Here is a 15,531-nt window from a genome sequence, read left to right on the forward strand (position 1 = left end):
TCTTTCTCTCTCTCTCTCTCTCTCTTTCTTTCTCTCTTTTCCTCTTTCTCTCTTTTCCTCCTCCTCTCTCTCCTCCCCTCCAGGAGTCAATACCCCCTTCTTTTCGTCAGAGGCCAGACCTCTCTTTCTTTCCTTCCCTCCTCTCTCTCCTTCCCTCGCGTTCCCCCTCTCCCTAGAGTACATACCAGAACATCTCTCCTTCCTGGTCTCACTGTCCTCTTTCTCTCTTTTTTCCTCCTCCTCAACTCTATCTCCTCGCGAGCGCCATTGTAGGTGGGTCGCACTAACTAGGTGACCGTAACCTGCTAGAAGACAACCTGTGGAGGGTCTCCTTCTGGTTCCTGTACCAGTCTCATTGTAATGCTGGGGGTCGCACTAACTCAGGTAACACACCCCCACACTAGGACAACCTGTGGAGGGTCTCCTTCTGGTCCTGTACCAGTCTCATTGTAATGCTGGGGGTCGCACTAACTCAGGTAACACACCCCCACACTAGGACAACCTGTGGAGGGTCTCCTTCTGGTCCTGTACCAGTCTCATTGTAATGCTGGGGGTCGCACTAACTCAGGTAACACCCCCCCACACTAGGACAACCTGTGTAGGGTCTCCTTCTGGTCCTGTACCAGTCTCATTGTAATGCTGGGGGTCGCACTAACTCAGGTAACACACCCCCACACTAGGACAACCTGTGGAGGGTCTCCTTCTGGTCCTGTACCAGTCTCATTGTAATGCTGGGGGTCGCACTAACTCAGGTAACACACCCCCACACTAGGACAACCTGTGGAGGGTCTCCTTCTGGTCCTGTACCAGTCTCATTGTAATGCTGGGGGTCGCACTAACTCAGGTAACACACCCCCACACTAGGACAACCTGTGGAGGGTCTCCTTGTGGTCCTGTACCAGTCTCATTGTAATGCTGGGGGTCGCACTAACTCAGGTAACACACCCCCAAACTAGGACAACTTGTAGAGGGTCTCCTTCTGGTCCTGTACCAGTCTCATTGTAATGCTGGGGGTCGCACTAACTCAGGTAACACACCCCCAAACTAGGACAACTTGTAGAGGGTCTCCTTCTGGTCCTGTACCAGTCTCATTGTAATGCTGGGGGTCGCACTAACTCAGGTAACACACCCCTACACTAGGACAACCTGTGGAGGGTCTCCTTCTGGTCCTGTACCAGTCTCATTGTAATGCTGGGGGTCGCACTAACTCAGGTAACACACCCCCACACTAGGACAACCTGTGTAGGGTCTCCTTCTGATCCTGTACCAGTCTCATTGTAATGCTGGGGGTCGCACTAACTCAGGTAACACACCCCCACACTAGGACAACCTGTGTAGGGTCTCCTTCTGATCCTGTACCAGTCTCATTGTAATGCTGGGGGTCGCACTAACTCAGGTAACACACCCCCACACTAGGACAACCTGTGTAGGGTCTCCTTCTGATCCTGTACCAGTCTCATTGTAATGCTGGGGGTCGCACTAACTCAGGTAACACACCCCCACACTAGGACAACCTGTGGAGGGTCTCCTTCTGGTCCTGTACCAGTCTCATTGTAATGCTGGGGGTCGCACTAACTCAGGTAACACACCCCCACACTAGGACAACCTGTGGAGGGTCTCCTTCTGGTCCTGTACCAGTCTCCTAGTTACAGACCTGCCAACCTGCACTAATTTTCAGGTCAAAGTATGTTGGTATGAAGAACTACCCTAAAATATGCAAAAAGATGCTTCTAGTGGGCACTTTGAGGTTTTTGAAGCTGAGCCAATCAGAGGGGGAGAGGAGGGTGGGAGATGCTTCTAGTGGGCACATTGAGGTTTTTGAAGCTGAGCCAATCAGAGGACACGGCCGAGGAACAAATCTCTAGCTCCCCGCTTGATCTCCGAAACAGTAGTAGACATGAGTTCATTGACTAGCAAGGAAACACGTGTTGTGATGTGGTAGGTCAGCGGTGTGGTAGGTCGGCGGGCGCCGTAGGTCAGCGGGCGCCGTAGGTCAGCGGGCGCCGTAGGTCAACGGGTGCGGTAGGTCAGCGGGCGCCGTAGGTCAGCGGTGTGGTAGGTCAGCGGGCGCGGTAGGTCAACGGGTGCGGTAGGTCAGCGGTGTGGTAGGTCAGCGGTGCGGTAGGTCAGCGGTGTGGTAGGTCAGCGGTGTGGTAGGTCAGCGGTGCGGTAGGTCAGCGGTGCGGTAGGTCAGAGGTGCGGTAGGTCAGCGGTGCGGTAGGTCAGCGGTGTGCGGTAGGTCGGCGGGTGCGGTAGGTCGGCGGGTGCGGTAGGTCGGCGGTGCGGTAGGTCGGCGGGTGTGGTAGGTCAGCGGTGCGGTAGGTCGGCGGGTGCGGTAGGTCGGCGGGTGCGGTAGGTCGGCGGGTGCGGTAGGTCGGCGGGTGCGGTAGGTCGGCGGGTGCGGTAGGTCGGCGGTGCGGTAGGTCGGCGGGTGCGGTAGGTCGGCGGGTGCGGTAGGTCGGCGGGTGCGGTAGGTCGGCGGGTGCGGTAGGTCGGCGGTGCGGTAGGTTCTGACCCTACGAGGTCCAGAACACAGACATAACTCTATCACTATACATACCCTAGTACAGGGTGTTCAACTCTGACCCTACGAGGTCCAGAACACAGACATAACTCTATCACTATACATACCCTAGTACAGGGTGTTCAACTCTGACCCTACGAGGTCCAGAACACAGACATAACTCTATCACTATACATACCCTAGTACAGGGTGTTCAACTCTGACCCTACGAGGTCCAGAACACAGACATAACTCTATCACTATATATACCCTAGTACAGGGTGTTCAACTCTGACCCTACGAGGTCCAGAACACAGACATAACTCTATCACTATACATACCCTAGTACAGGGTGTTCAACTCTGACCCTACGAGGTCCAGAACACAGACATAACTCTATCACTATACATACCCTAGTACAGGGTGTTCAACTCTGACCCTACGAGGTCCAGAACACAGACATAACTCTATCACTATATATACCCTAGTACAGGGTGTTCAACTCTGACCCTACGAGGTCCAGAATACAGACATAACTCTATATACCCTAGTACAGGGTGTTCAACTCTGACCCTACGAGGTCCAGAATACAGACATAACTCTATATACCCTAGTACAGGGTGTTCAACTCTGACCCTACGAGGTCCAGAATACAGACATAACTCTATATACCCTAGTACAGGGTGTTCAACTCTGACCCTACGAGGTCCAGAATACAGACATAACTCTATATACCCTAGTACAGGGTGTTCAACTCTGACCCTACGAGGTCCAGAATACAGACATAACTCTATATACCCTAGTACAGGGTGTTCAACTCTGACCCTACGAGGTCCAGAATACAGACATAACTCTATATACCCTAGTACAGGGTGTTCAACTCTGACCCTACGAGGTCCAGAATACAGACATAACTCTATATACCCTAGTACAGGGTGTTCAACTCTGCGGAGACGTGGTCCTGGGGTTCAAAATATAATACAGAACACACATCACGACGAGAGAGACCTGGGGAGACGTGGTCCTGGGGTTCAAAATATAATACAGAACACACATCACGACGAGAGAGACCTGGGGAGACGTGGTCCTGGGGTTCAAAATATAATACAGAACACACATCACGACGAGAGAGACCTGGGGAGACGTGGTCCTGGGGTTCAAAATATAATACAACACACACATCACGACAAGAGAGACCTGGGGAGACGTGGTCCTGGGGTTCAAAATATAATACAGAACACACATCACGACAAGAGAGACCTGGGGAGACGTGGTCCTGGGGTTCAAAATATAATACAATACACACATCACGACAAGAGAGACCTGGGGAGACGTGGTCCTGGGGTTCAAAATATAATACAGAACACACATCACGACAAGAGAGACCTGGGGAGACGTGGTCCTGGGGTTCAAAATATAATACAACGTGGTAGCAACACAACATGGTAGGAGAACAAAACATGGTACATGGGCCCAGACAACAGCACAAAGGCAAGAAGGTAGAGACAACAATACATCACGCGAAGCAGCCACAACTGTCAGTAAGAGTCTCCATGATTGAGTCTTTGAATAAAGATGGGTCTATAGTCATTCCTATAGAGGGTCTTCTGAAAACATCATTATGGGATAAAAGGTTTGTTTGATTTGAGCAGTGTGGGGGTCTTCTGCCAACATCATTATGGGATAAAAGGTGCGTTTGATTTGAGCAGTGTGGGGGTCTTCTGCCAACATCATTATGGGATAAAAGGTGCGTTTGATTTGAGCAGTGTGGGGGTCTTCTGCCAACATCATTATGGGATAAAAGGTGCGTTTGATTTGAGCAGTGTGGGGGTCTTCTGCCAACATCATTATGGGATAAAAGGTGCGTTTGATTTGAGCAATGTGGGGGTCTTCTGCCAACATCATTATGGGATAAAAGGTGCGTTTGATTTGAGCAGTGTGGGGATCTTCTGCCAACATCATTATGGGATAAAAGGTGCGTTTGATTTGAGCAGTGTGGGGGTCTTCTGCCAACATCATTATGGGATAAAAGGTGCGTTTGATTTGAGCAGTGTGGGGGTCTTCTGCCAACATCATTATGGGATAAAAGGTGCGTTTGATTTGAGCAGTGTGGGGGTCTTCTGCCAACATCATTATGGGATAAAAGGTGCGTTTGATTTGAGCAGTGTGGGGGTCTTCTGCCAACATCATTATGGGATAAAAGGTGCGTTTGATTTGAGCAGTGTGGGGGTCTTCTGCCAACATCATTATGGGATAAAAGGTGCGTTTGATTTGAGCAGTGTGGGGGTCTTCTGCCAACATCATTATGGGATAAAAGGTGCGTTTGATTTGAGCAGTGTGGGGGTCTTCTGCCAACATCATTATGGGATAAAAGGTGCGTTTGATTTGAGCAGTGTGGGGGTCTTCTGCCAACATCATTATGGGATAAAAGGTGCGTTTGATTTGAGCAGTGTGGGGGTCTTCTGCCAACATCATTATGGGATAAAAGGTGCGTTTGATTTGAGCAGTGTGGGGGTCTTCTGCCAACATCATTATGGGATAAAAGGTGCGTTTGATTTGAGCAGTGTGGGGGTCTTCTGCCAACATCATTATGGGATAAAAGGTGCGTTTGATTTGAGCAGTGTGGGGGTCTTCTGCCAACATCATTATGGGATAAAAGGTGCGTTTGATTTGAGCAGTGTGGGGGTCTTCTGCCAACATCATTATGGGATAAAAGGTGCGTTTGATTTGAGCAGTGTGGGGGTCTTCTGCCAACATCATTATGGGATAAAAGGTGCGTTTGATTTGAGCAGTGTGGGGGTCTTCTGCCAACATCATTATGGGATAAAAGGTGCGTTTGATTTGAGCAGTGTGGGGGTCTTCTGCCAACATCATTATGGGATAAAAGGTGCGTTTGATTTGAGCAGTGTGGGGGTCTTCTGCCAACATCATTATGGGATAAAAGGTGCGTTTGATTTGAGCAGTGTGGGGGTCTTCTGCCAACATCATTATGGGATAAAAGGTGCGTTTGATTTGAGCAGTGTGGGGGTCTTCTGCCAACATCATTATGGGATAAAAGGTGCGTTTGATTTGAGCAGTGTGGGGGTCTTCTGCCAACATCATTATGGGATAAAAGGTGCGTTTGATTTGAGCAGTGTGGGGGTCTTCGGCCAACATCATTATAGTGCTAAAAGGTGCGTTTGATTTGAGCAGTGTGGGGGTCTTCTGCCAACATCATTATAGTGCTAAAAGGTGTGTTTGATTTGAGCAGTGTGGGGGTCTTCTGCCAACATCATTATAGTGCTAAAAGGTGCGTTTGATTTGAGCAGTGTGGGGGTCTTCTGCCAACATCATTATAGTGCTAAAAGGTGTGTTTGATTTGAGCAGTGTGGGGGTCTTCTGCCAACATCATTAAAGTGCTAAAAGGTGTGTTTGATTTGAGCAGTGTAGGGGTCTTCTGCCAACATCATTATGGGATAAAAGGTGCGTTTGATTTGACACACACTAGTTATCACACACACACACTAGTTATACACACACACACACACTAGGACAACCTATAATGGATCCTCCTATTATAACACTAGTTATAGACACACACACACGCTCACTAGTTATAGACACACACACTAGTTATCACACACACACACACTAGGACAACCTGTAGACACACTAGTTACTGATTACACTATACTAGTGTAATCAGTCACTCAGGTAACATCTGTCTCTAACTGTCTGTTCCTCCTCTCTCAGGTCTATACCGTCCGCAGACTGTTTGACGATAAGAGGCGTGTCTGTACATAAAGACACGCCCACTCCGCCACCTCACAGCCAATCAGGGGAAGAGAAGAGAGAAGACGAGGAGGAAGCAGAAGAGTAAATGATCTGCGTCACAAATTGCACCTTATTCCTTATCTAGATCCCATCTCTGGTCAGAAGATGTTGAACCTTTATTTAACCAAGCCAGTTTGGATTTACCTAGAGGCAGAACGACAGATTTTTACCTTGTCAGCTCGGGATTCGATCCAGCAACCTTTCGGTTACTGGCCCGACGCTCTAACCACTCTACCAGCCGCGCCTAGTAGTGCACTGTCTTGGGAATAGGGTGCTATTTGGGACACTCTTTGCCATCTGGGCTCAACACGGTGCCTTTTACTCCCTGGGTGGTGTTCATTAGACACAGAACTAGACAACAGAAATGACAAGAGCTTCTGCCTCCATTTGTCCAATGAGAATGTTCACTTTTTTCAGGTCCCAACCTGTCCATGTAATCTGATTCATTATGATCTAAAGGGCCAAACTGATCCTAGATCAGCCCTCATACTCTGAGAACACTCATCGTTTGTAGATCAGTGGGTCCAGTGGCGGACTGGCATTTCTGGGCAGATACCAGATGGGCTGGTAGCCCAGTGGGCCTGTCTCAATTAGCATTTTGTAAAAAAATTGTGTATATATATATATATATATACACACAGTGTATACATTATGATCTAACAGGCAAAACTGATTCTAGATCAGAACTCCTATTCTGAGAGGCTTTGTGGTTACGGTCCCAGGATGGATGGTTCTGATTGCGGTGGACAGCTGTGTCTCTCTAGTGGCCTACCGACATCATGACAAACATACAGACCACAGTATACCCAATGAAAAACATGTCATTTTCCAGGAAGTAGCATTGTAATTTTAACTTTTGTCAGCTTTTTGATTGGTCTTCAGCGCAAATACCACATAAACGGCACTTAACAGTGGTGAGTCATCTGAGACTCTGGGTTCGCGCCCAGGCTCTGTCGTAACCGGCCGCACATTTGGCCTAGCGTCGTCCGGGTTAGGGAGGGCTTGGTCGGGATGTCCTTGTCTCATCGCGCACCAGCGACTCCGGGCGCAGTGCGCGCTAACCAAGGTTGCCAGGTGCACGGTGTTTCCTTCGACACATTGGTGCGGCTGGCTTCCGGGTTGGATGCGCACTGTGCTAAGAAGCAGTGCGGCTTGGTTGGGTTGTGTATCGGAGGACGCATGACTTTCAACCTTCGACTCTCCCGAGCCCGTACGGGAGTTGTAGCAATGAGACAAGATAGTAGCTACTAAAAACAATTTAAAACCATGAAATTGGGGAGAAAAAGGGGTAAAAGAAAAAAAAGGCATCTAACAGATGCAGTGATATAATTGTAAAGCCCACACAAAAGACTAGGGGACATGACCCTAACGTTAGACATAGAATGATTTAACAAAGTGTTACCAAGAAGGCATCATCATCAGTCTTCATTGTTAGGTGCTGCTCCGTACGAGGGACACGATTCAGTCCAATGAGTGTAAAAGAGCAATGCACTGGACAGCTAACAGTGTGGCTTTAAAATGTGTTTTCTCATTCAGTGAGAGAGAGGAGGGAGAGAGCTAGATTTACATTTTATCAGGATCTCCTTCAGCCCAAGGGAAGTAGGAGGTGTCATGGAAGTGACAGAGTGATTAAGAAAGGGAAAGAGAGAGATGGAGAGAGGACAAAGATAGAGAGATGGAGAGAGAAGGACAAAGAGAGAGAGGTGGAGGGAGAGAAGGACAAAGAGAGAGAGATGGAGAGAGAAGGACAAAGAGAGAGAGGTGGAGGGAGAGAAGGACAAAGAGAGAGAGATGGAGAGAGAGGACAAAGAGAGAGAAGGACAAAGAGAGACAGATGGAGAGAGAGAAGGACAAAGAGAGAGATGGAGAGAGAGAAGGACATAGAGAGAAGGACAGAGAGAGATGGAGGGAGAGAGCTTGCTTTACATTTTATTAGGATCTCCTTTAGCCCAAGGGAAGTAGGAGGTGTCATGGAAGTGACAGAGTGATTAAGAAAGTGAAAGAGGTTGTTGACCAGTGAAAGAGAGGAGGAAAAGAGAGAGGTGGAGGGAGAAGGACAAAGAGAGAGAAAAGGCATTTTATTTAGTTAGTTAGTTCATACCGGCATCTGTTACTAAACTGAAACGAGCAGCAGGTAGGCATCCCACAATCCTTCAGGATAATACAGGGAAAGGAAGTAAGTATGACATCCACTAAGTCACAAGGTGTGTGTGTAAACCTGCAGCTTGTCTTGAGGGTTAACCAGAGACACATCAAATCACATTTTATTGATAACATAAACATATGTTGGGCTCCTGAGTGGTGCAGCGGTCTAAGGCTGTCTAAGGGACACTATCTCAGTGTGAGAGGCGTTCCTGGTTCGAATCCAGGCTGCATCACATCTAGCTGTGATTGGGAGACCCATAGGGTGTCGCACAATTGGCCCAGCGTCGTCTGGGTTTGTCCAGGGAAGGCCGTCATTGTAAATAAGAATTTAGGATCTAGGATCAGTTTCCAACCTGTCCATGTAATCTGATTCATTATGATCTAAAGGGCCAAACTGATCCTAGATCAGCCCTCATACTCTGAGAGACTTCATGTTTATGCATTTTTTTGTGTTTTTGATCATCCCGTAGAAATAGAATCACTAGAATGAGAGACTCATCGTTTGTAGATCAGTGGGTCCAGGGGCGGACTGGCATTTCTGGGCAGATACCAGATGGGCTGGTAGCCCAGTGGGCCTGTCTCAATGAGCATTTTGTAAAAATTATATATATATATATATATATAATTTTTACAAAATGCAAATTTTCTATATCTAATAATGCGTCATGGATAAAAATGGGTCAGTGTGTTAGACATTCCAGAGCTGACTTATGGTCCCAGTCTGCCCCTGAGTCAGTCATCATTTACCCACAATGCATCAAGGATGTGATCCTTAAAAAGCGCACGTTGGATTTAAATCTCTAGTAATTTAATTTCTATGGATCCTCCTATTTTACCAGAACAAGCCCCACCCAACCCCTAATGTCCTTCTTCTCTCATTGGTCCATGTCTTTGTGACCTGTTGTAGGTAGCCAATCACCTTTTTTTGGTATTACTGAGTTTTATGTGCCAGTAAGATTCTATGCTGATATCTAGATGAACAGGTATGTTTGTGGGGGGTTTTCAATGTGGGGATGTGTGTGTGTGTGGGGGATGTGTGTGTCCATCTAACTTGTGTGGTATAGGGGACAGAAACAGTTTACAGAGAACCTAGTTTACCATTGATCCTAACGCTTTTGCTACGTCCCAATCCTCCACCCCCCCAAGTGTATACTTGCCTGGCACACTCCCAGTCATGGGTTTAATGGCTGAATCTCCCTCCAGCCAATGACTACACCATTCCGATGCTTTTTAAAACCAGAACAAAAAGTGTACGAGTGCACACTGGGAGATGGGTGGAGAATTTGGAGGCAACCTGTGATTGTAACTAAGAAGGGAGTGGTACTTTGATCATTCTTAACCATGTTGCCATGGCAGCCAGTGATTTTAATGTTGTTTTTTTACACAATAAAAGACGGGACATTTTCATTTGAGTAACGGTGTAGTTGTTATTTTATTGTATAGGAACCAGGACCTGGAGTCGTATCCACAAAACACCTCAGAGCAGGAGTGCTGATCCAGGATCTGTCATTATGGTCTAACAGGCCAAACTGATTCTAGATCAGAACTCCTACTCTGAGAGGCTTTGTGGTTACGGTCCCAGGATGGATGGTTCTGATTGCAGTGGACAGCTGTGTCTCTCTAGTGGCCTACCGACATCATGACAAACATACAGACCACAGTATACCCAATGAAAAACATGTCATTTTCCAGGAAGTAGCCTTGTCATTTTAACTTTTGTCAGCTTTTTGATTGGTCTTCAGCGCAAATACCACATAAACGGCACTTAACAGTGGTTTGACTTCTGAGACTCTGGGTTTGCGCCCAGGCTCTGTCGTAACCGGCCGCACAATTGGCCTAGCGTCGTCCGGGTTAGGGAGGGCTTGGTCGGGATGTCCTTGTCTCATCGCGCACCAGCGACTCCGGGCGCAGTGCGAGCTAACCAAGGTTGCCAGGTGCACGGTGTTTCCTTCGACACATTGGTGCAGCTGGCTTCCGGGTTGGATGCGCACTGTGCTAAGAAGCAGTGCGGCTTGGTTGGGTTGTGTATCAGAGGACGCATGACTTTCAACCTTCGACTCTCCCGAGCCCGTACGGGAGTTGTAGCGAAGAGACAAGATAGTAGCTACTAAAAACAATTTAAAACCATGAAATTGGGGAGAAAAAGGGGTCAAATAAAAAAAAGGCATCTAACAGATGCAGTGATATAATTGTAAAGCCCACACAAAAGACTAGGGGACATGACCCTAACGTTAGACATAGAATGATTTAACAAAGTGTTACCAAGAAGGCATCATCATCATCATCAGTCTTCATTGTTAGGTGCTGCTCCGTACGAGGGACACGATTCAGTCCAATGAGTGTAAAAGAGCAATGCACTGGACAGCTAACAGTGTGGCTTTAAAATGTGTTTTACTCATTCAGTGAGAGAGAGGAGGGAGAGAGCTTGATTTACATTTTATCAGGATCTCCTTTAGCCCAAGGGAAGTAGGAGGTGTCATGGAAGTGACAGAGGGAAGGAAAAGAGAGAGATGGAGGGAGAATAACAAAGAGAGAAGGAAAAGAGAGAGAGATGGAGGGAGAAGGACAACGAGAGAGAGAGATGGAGGGAGAAGAACAAAGAGAGGTGGAGGGAGAAGAACAAAGAGAGAGGTGGAGGGAGAAGAACAAAGAGAGAGAGGTGGAGGGAGAAGAACAAAGAGAGAGAGGTGGAGGGAGAAGAACAAAGAGAGAGAGGTGGAGGGAGAAGGACAAAGAGAGAAGGAAAAGAGAGAGAGATGGAGGGAGAAGGAAAAGAGAGAGAGATGGAGGGAGAAGGACAAAGAGAGAGAGAGAGAGAGATGGAGGGAGAAGGACAAAGAGAGAGATGGAGGGAGAAGGACAAAGAGAGAGAGAGATGGAGGGAGAAGGACAAAGAGAGAGAGAGATGGAGGGAGAAGGACAAAGGGAGAGAGATGGAGGGAGAAGGACAAAGAGAGAGAAAAGGCATTTTGTTAGTTAGTTCATACCGGCATCTGTTACTAAACTAAAACAAGCAGCAGGTAGGCATCCCACAATCCTTCAGGATAATACAGGAAAAGGAAGTAAGTCTTTGACATCCACTAAGTCACAAGGTGTGTGTGTAAACCTGCAGCTTGTCTTGAGGGTTAACCAGAGACACATCAAATCACATTTTATTGATAACATAAACATATGTTGGGCTCCTGAGTGGTGCAGCGGTCTAAGGCACACTATCTCAGTGCGAGAGGCGTCCCAGGTTCGAATCCAGGCTGCATCACATCCGGCCGTGATTGGGAGTCCCATAGGGTGTCGCACAATTGGCCCAGTGTCGTCCGGGTGTGCCCGGGGAAGGCCGTCATTGTAAATAAGAATTTGTTCTTAACTGACTTGCCTAGTTAAATGAATAATAATTTAGCAGATGTTATTGTGGGTGTAACGAAATGCTTGTGTTCCACCCTCCCCTCTCTCTCTCCCCCACCCTCCCCATCTCTCTCTCTCAGCCACCCTCCCCCCTTCTCTCTCTCTCCCCCCTCTTTCACACACACACACACACACACACTAGGACAACCTGTAGACACACCAGTTATAGACACACACACTAGTTATCACACACACACACACACACGCACTAGGACAACCTGTAGACACACTAGTTATAGACACACACACTAGTTATCACACACACTAGTTATCACACACAGACACACTAGTTATACACACACACACACACTAGGACAACCTGTAGACACACTAGTTATAGACACACACACTAGTTATCACACACACACTAGGACAACCTGTAGACACACTATACTAGTGTAATCAGTCACTCAGGTAACATCTCAGTCTCTAACTGTCTGTTAGAGGTTCTGCCTCCTCTCTCAGGTCTATACGTCCGCAGACTGTTTGACGATAAGAGGCGTGTCTGTACATAAAGACACGCCCACTCCGCCACCTCACAGCCAATCAGGGTTAAGGTGGGAAGGAAAGACTGGAGAGAATAAGGAAGATGAGGAGGAGAGTAAATTATCTGCGTCACAAATTGCATCCTATTCCCTATCTAGAGCCTAAATCTGGTCAGAAGTTTATTTTTTTATGCAACCTTTATTTAACTAGGCAAGCCTGGAGCCTGTGATGCCCTGTCATGTCAATTTTCTATATCTAATAATGCGTCATGGATAAAAATGGTTCAGTGTGTTAGAAATTCCAGAGCTGGGGTATAAGGTGATTTGGTAACAAAACGGATGTTACTGTGACAGACTGCATCCAGTTTGCTGAGTAGAGTGTTGGAAGCTATTTTGTAGATGACATCGCCGAAGTCGAGGATCGATGGGATAGTCAGTTTTACAAGGGTAAGTTTGACGGCGTGAGTGAAGGAGGCTTTGTTGCGAAATAGAAAGCCGATTCTAGATTTGATTTTGGATTGGAGATGTTTAATATGAGTCTGGAAGGAGAGTTTACAGTCTAGCCAGACACCTAGGTATTTATAGGTGTCCACATATTCTAGGTCGGAACTGTCCAGGGTGGTGATGCTAGTCGGGCGGGCAGGTGCGGGCAGCGAACGGTTTAAAAGCATGCATTTGGTTTTACTAGTGTTTAAGAGCAGTTGGAGGCCACGGAAGGAGAGTTGTATGGCATTGAAGCTCGTTTGGAGGTTAGTTAGCACAGTGTCCAAGGAAGGGCCAGAAGTATACAGAATGGTGTAGTCTACGTAGAAGGGGATCAGGGAATCGCCCGCAGCGATCCTTCCAGGATACCCGGGCCAGGTCGATTAGAAAGGCCTGCTCGAAGAAGTGTTTTAGGGAGCGTTTGACAGTGATGAGGGGTGGTCGTTTGACCGCGAACCCATAGCGGATACAGGCAATGAGGCAGTGATCGCTGAGATCCTGGTTGAAAAGAGCAGAGGTGTATTTGGAGGGCAAGTTGGTCAGGATAATATCTATGAGTTTGCCCATGTTTACGGATTTAGGGTTGTACCTGGTGGGTTCCTTGATGATTTGTGTGAGATTGAGGGCATCTGGCTTAGATTGTAGGACTGCCAGGGTGTTAAGCATATCCCAATTTAGGTTACCTAACAGAACAAACTCTGAAGATAGATGGGGGGCGATCAAATCACAAATGGTGTCCAGGGCACAGCTGGGAGTGGAGGGGGGTCAATAGCAGGCGGCAACAGTGAGAGACTTATTTCTGGAGGAGGCTTCTGATGTTGACATGCATGAAACCATGTTTTTTCAATCAAAGAAGACAACAAATGAGGGTGCCTGGGGACACGCAGGGCCTGGGTTTACCTCCACATCACCCGAGGAACAGAGGAGGAGTAGTATGAGGGTGCGGCTAAAGGCTATCAAAACTGGTCGTTTAGAGCGTTGGGGACAAAGAATAAAAGGAGCAGATTTCTGGGCATGGTAGAATATATTCAGGGCATAATGTGCAGACAGGGGTATGGTGGGGTGCGGGTACAGTGGAGGTAAACCCAGGCACTGAGTGATGATAAGAGAGGTTGGGGCGATGTATAGGTATACCCAATTAAACATGTCATTTTCCAGGAAGTAGCCTTGTAGTTTAAACTTTTGTCTGCTTTTTGAATGGTCTTCAGCGCAAATACCACGTAAAAGGCATCTAGCAGAAGTTAATTCATCTAGACTTAAAATAAAATCGTATATATTTAATTTGATATATAATCGTCAAGCCCACTCAAAAGACCAGGGGACATGACCCTGAAGTTAGACATATGATGATGTCACTTTAATGGGTTATTACCAAGAAGGCATCATCATCAGTATTCATTGTTAGGTGTGTCCATCAGCTGCTCCGGACCAGGGACACGATTCAGTCTAAGGAGTGTTATAGAGCAGTGAACTGGACAGCTAACAGTGTGGCTTTCATAGGTAATTTACTCATTCAGAGAGAGAGGGAGGGAGAGAGGAGATTGATTGATTTAGACTTTATTAGGATCTCCAAGGGAAGTAGGAGGTGTCATGGAAGTGGGAGGAGTCTGGAAGCGACAAAGAGATGGAGAGAGGTACAGTGCCTTGCGAAAGTATTCGGCCCCCTTGAACTTTGCGACCTTTTGCCACATTTCAGGCTTCAAACATAAAGATATAAAACTGTATTTTTTTGTGAAGAATCAACAACAAGTGGGACACAATCATGAAGTGGAACGACATTTATTGGATATTTCAAACTTTTTTAACAAATCAAAAACTGAAAAATTTGGCGTGCAAAATTACAGTTTTATATCTTTATGTTTGAAGCCTGAAATGTGGCAAAAGGTCGCAAAGTTCAAGGGGGCCGAATACTTTCGCAAGGCACTGTAGTTGAGCAGTGAAAGAGGGAAGGAAAAGAGAGCGATGGAGGGAGAGGAATAAACTAAGAGAAAAAAAAGGCATTTTGTTTAGTCAGTTATTTCATACTGGCATCTGTTACTAAACTAAAACAAGCAGCAGGTAGGCATCCCACAATCCTTCAGGATAATACAGGAAAAGGAAGTAAGTGTTTGACATCCACTAAGTCACAAGGTGTGTGTGTCCACGTGCATGCTTGTTTGTTAACCTGCAGCTTGTCTTCAGGGGAAACCAGAGACATGAGGAGAAACATAAACAGTCTCTCACAAATCTAACAGCACAACACCCTGAAAACACTACAAGAAAAGCTAGCTCTACATCACCCCTGTGTCCAGGAGTGACATGACAGGCTCTAAGCTCTTTGGGGGGGGGGGGGGGGGGGGTTGATCCCATTGGTAGGATCAGCTTCCCCTCCCCTAATTCTAACCTAACCTGATTGTTAACCATTAGTGGGTGAAAATGCTAAACTGACTCCAGATCAGAGTCTAGGGGCAACTTCACCCTAGACAGTGTACCATGCAGTGCAGTACCTTATTGCATGATCTCCAGGAAGAGGGTTGGACTGAAAACCCACAGGACTTTAGATCCCCAGGAAGAGGGTTGGACTGAAAACCCACAGGAGTTGAGTGAGTGAGTGAGACCAAAATTAATTCCTTGAAACTAACACCCCTACATTTCTTCATCAGCTGTGGTTTAACCCATAACTCTTATTTATGGTCCACACTGTGGGAGAGACAGAGGAACAGA

At 47.1% G+C, this 15,531-nt stretch overlaps 1 long non-coding RNA gene across 2 annotated transcripts; it reads left to right on the forward strand.

The window, feature by feature from the left end:
* The first annotated feature begins 117 nt into the window (after positions 1–117).
* On the forward strand, positions 118–9,873 carry LOC149978703 (uncharacterized). 2 transcript variants are annotated; one of them, XR_016485638.1, is made up of 3 exons: positions 118–384; positions 6,236–8,077; positions 8,133–9,873. It is a non-coding gene; the product is annotated as an uncharacterized LOC149978703 (long non-coding RNA). The 2 variants fall into 2 exon arrangements; XR_016485637.1 differs by lacking the exons at positions 118–384; positions 8,133–9,873 and adding an exon at positions 1,417–1,580 and having other exon boundaries at positions 6,236–6,808.
* The last annotated feature ends 5,658 nt before the right edge of the window (positions 9,874–15,531 follow it).

The sequence above is a fragment of the Oncorhynchus mykiss genome, chromosome 13, assembly GCF_057628025.1.
Source record: "Oncorhynchus mykiss isolate SJ-2025 chromosome 13, ASM5762802v1, whole genome shotgun sequence".
Lineage (NCBI taxonomy): Eukaryota > Metazoa > Chordata > Actinopteri > Salmoniformes > Salmonidae > Oncorhynchus > Oncorhynchus mykiss.